The sequence below is a fragment of the Lingula anatina genome, chromosome 3 (genome assembly GCF_051362555.1).
Source record: "Lingula anatina isolate TDL-2025a chromosome 3, LinAna3.0, whole genome shotgun sequence".
NCBI classification, from domain to species: domain Eukaryota; kingdom Metazoa; phylum Brachiopoda; class Lingulata; order Lingulida; family Lingulidae; genus Lingula; species Lingula anatina.
Genome location: NC_141769.1, coordinates 2,617,432 through 2,621,728, shown reverse-complemented (window position 1 = coordinate 2,621,728; position 4,297 = coordinate 2,617,432).

Here is a 4,297-nt window from a genome sequence, read left to right as displayed (position 1 = left end):
TTCCTCCCAATCCCATTATCAGGTCTAATAGCAGCCGGGGTGCAGCGTGCATAGGAACAACCAGTGCGTGACACTCCTGCATATTTTAGCATAGTAAACAACATCGGGATTTGTCCGCTGAAATGAATGACGTCTATTAAAGACATTTCCTCATAGGTCGTCTCTTGTTGACTGACCAAGACACGCGGTGAGGTTTTCGCTGCCTAGTACGGATGGACGCACCGTTGTTAATTGGCATTTATGACAATAAATGACAAATTGTGACCAATAAAAGGCCAACTTAGTTGGATGTTTTGGTGTGCGGGACATGAAGTGACACTTTGACAATATACTTATGTTGACATGGTTGAAGGATAAGGTATTTCTCAAGACTGAAAAAAAAAAGCATTTTAGTATTCTTTAAAATATAGTTCGTGTATTAATTTGTTACGGTGATGACTTAATTTTGGTTCTTTTATCATCTGCCAATTTATCAATTGATTTATGCAGTTCTTTAAGATTAAAATTTATTAAATGCACTACATGTAACTGATCTATTTCAAATAAACTGAATTCAAGTTAATTTAATTGTTAATTTCCAAATAAAGAAAGCGGTCCTATTTAAGAGAGTTAAATTTAGCATTTGAAAGAAAATCTAATTGAATGCAGTCATTAATTGCTTTATTTATTTAATTATTTTTGACTGGAATATTAACGTTTGCAAATGACGCGAGTAGCCTTTAACTTCACAAACGCGTGGCCTAATTGCGACCGGACATGGCATCTATTAATATTATCCCATTTGTCTTCCGCGTTTTGTTCCTAAAATAGACTAGCAAGGATAGCCGGCGTCACGACTCGAAGTGACCCCGTTTTTTTATTGCGACTTAGGTGTCTGCAGGTGAGAGTCTGTTTTTTACCGCACGTGCTCCAAGCCCCTCGAGCCGTTGCACCTAGGAAGGTTTTTTATCATTGTTCCTTTGGGACATCTTAGAGGAGTGTGGGCTACAATTGTTACTTAAAATTTATTTATTTAAAGCGGGATGTAGAAACTTGGAGCAAGGGTAAAGCGTGATGATACTGTCTACAAAGGTGGATCAAGCTGTCGGGAATGTAAGAATTATCTGTGTGAATTACGTCATCACTTTATCTCTAAGTATCCTGTCTAGAAGGAAGTTTTGGCGCATGCCTCTTAGTAGGACTTGCCTGAGGCAACGTTCTTCGTGTTAAAAAAAGGACAAGTTTCTAATGGAACATTTATTCAAATTATTCGCACAGTAAAACTTACTTACAATAAAACTATACATTTTCTTGTTCAGTATTTGAAAAAAGAAAGCTCAATACACTTCCTTTCTTAAGGTATCAGTATTCTTATCTTGATATCCCCCACGACCTATAATTACGATAACGTACACGTAACTAATTAGCATTGACGCTGTCGTTGCGTGTTTTATGTTAGCTTTAGTTGTGTACTATAGTTGTAATATTTCTTAACTTTTTTATTTCAAAGATGTATAACAGCTAATAATTTAAAAGTTAAAAAGATGCTTAACTATCCACTATATAGGCGCCTTGTGTTGATCGATACACGAAACTTTTTTTAAGTCAAAAAAGGTTTAAGCAAAAACAGCTTATGCATATGATGGGCCAAGTTGCGTTTTACAAGGTATCTGTATATCGCCTTACTATTGCGAGCGCCTTTATCTTGTTTTTTCATCTTTTAAGGGGGTTATCATCATATCATTTAAATCATTGTTTTGGTCGTGACGTTATATTTTCATTCAAACAATTAAATATACAGCACATGTATCTTAACTGCATAAAATCGCTGCCCAATATGGTATATATTCATCTTGAGCATACGCGTTATGTAAAAGAGAGATCGCATGTCAATGTAGTAGTGCCAGGGTTTCCAATAAACGTTGAAACCAATGACTCAACCAGTAGGCCTTGATCTCTTTAAATCAACTATAAATCAAAGACTGTACAAACTAATTACTGCACCCAAGGGATGTTCGTCCATGTCCACTGGTCACGAGTTAAACATTACTGATAGTGTTTGAGTAACTATTAAGGGTGTACTAAGTGATTAAGTGATTAGTGAGTAGTGGTACGCTGTAGTACCTCTCCCCAGGCGTGAGACGGCGTGGGTGCCTGATGTGGCACCCCCTGGCCTTAGGATCGCGTTCTATGTTTTTATTATTATTCCGTTGGGGCATTAACAGCGGGTCACGCTTGTTTGCGGGGGTACGGTAGGTGATGCAAGCAGTTTAGTCCAACTAGTAAGACTTGTCGTGCTACCCACAAGTATTTGGTCAGAGATGTTTTGTCTGCGTTTTTAAGCGATGATATCTCTGATGCCAGGCGTGTTTTCAGCTATTTTCTTTATAAGAAGTGTTTCCTTCACAAATCTTTCAGACTTTAGCCCTTCTCAGAGAGTTAGGGTTAGTGTTTCAAATATCGGTGTGACAGGAATTGTAGTCCTAGGAATGGGGTCTCATATAATTAATACAGGTTATGGTTAGTCGGAGTATTTGGGTTTTTGCACACAGTAGCCTACCAGTAATGGGGGACAAACATTCCTGTTACCCCGGTACATCGGTTTTACGCATGACAGTACTTTACATTTCAAACTGTTGGTCAGATAAAAACTGTAGATAATGGGAAAATAATCAAAATAGCCGCTGAAATTTTCACAAGTCAGAGTAGACCTAGTAGGCTAACTTTGCAGGGGCGGATCCAGAATTATTTGAAGGGAGGCTCCGTTTTTAACGAATGACACCCGCAGATGCGAAGCCGACACTGCCCCCGCCCCTACCCCCTGGCAGCGGACCCCGAAAATATTTGGTATTTTAGAGGGCGAAGAGTGCCATTTGGTACGGTCTAGAACTATGATTTAGCTTTAGTCAATGATTTAGCTTTTAGTCAAAATTCTAATTTGAAGAGGGGACCACTGGCGTGATTTTTTCAGAAATGGAAGGGGGGTCAGGACCCCCTGACACCCACCTAACTCCGTCACTGTTTTGAAAAATAATAAATTAACAAATTTTATTTATCAGTCCGATGTAAAATATACAGTGTACTACCGGTTACGAGTAGTACATCGCAGTATGCTGTTGGATACTGAAACTGCAAATGTAACCTGATGTAAATGTACATGAACATATCAGTTGGTATAGGTTTATATGAACTTTTTATTTTCTAATGATGCCGCTATGGTCAGTTATGATTTCGATCTGAACTTTCCTACTGAATATCTGATATTAGGCCCTTTACTTATGTAGAGTACAATTAAGAGAACAACATGTTGAGCGCGCTAATCATACGCACTTACATGCACACGCATATGCACGCACAAACACACTAAAAATACTTGTGCATTAGGGAAATTTTTGACCCTGGGGATGACAGGATCACACAGGATCTCTCAGTAAATTTCAGAAGGGAATAACAAAAATGGCAAACATCTTTTTATTACTTGGATGCACCAATTTCCTGCTCAGGTTCAAGTTGCGCAATGATGTGAAATAATAAAACATTTCGTGGTTATTATAATGTGAAGATCGTGTCTTCAGTGTATTAGGCACCTTTGTGAGACAAAGTTATTAAAAGAACCAAACAGCTTCATCTTACAGTACTTCCTTGTACACATGTATGATATGTTTTAGCATAACAAAAAAGTTCTTGGCTGCGAGAAGAGACAAAACATATTCAGACCAAATAAATATGAATATCTGTGGTTTGTAGTAAAAATGCTTGCCGCAATGATTTTTTAAAAATAAGCCTTTTATTCCAACCCTGTATGCGGAAATTAGGTCTCTCAGTTCGTCTTACCACAGGGTGAAAAATAAGCGCAACTTTAACAATAAATTTGTTATTGGCCGGTCAGGAATATAAAAAAACGTGGAAACTGTTAAACATAACCGCAGTCGAGGTAAAAGGTTGGGTGGTCCTTTGTGTATAGGCAAAACATTTGCGTTTTTAGGTCATTTCGTGTATTTTGTCATTGGCGGATCAAGGATTCTTCTAATGAGTATTAGACCGAAGGGTGTATTTTTATTGTATTGAATGCAGGACACGGATTGGGCATTGATTGGTTTTGTCACGTTTTGCATGTAATATTTTTTGGGTGGGGGAGGGGGTGGAGGGTGAGTTCGTGGTTCGTGTCTCTGATGCTTTGAGGGGGATGGGGTTTGGAGAGCGTCATCAAGGTGTCGTGTAATGCGTCTTTATGCGTCGAATAAACTTTTTCTCAGATGCATGTTAATTTGCAGTCTTGTTAAGCCTTAAGATAAAATTTTATTAAAGTAAGATTAAT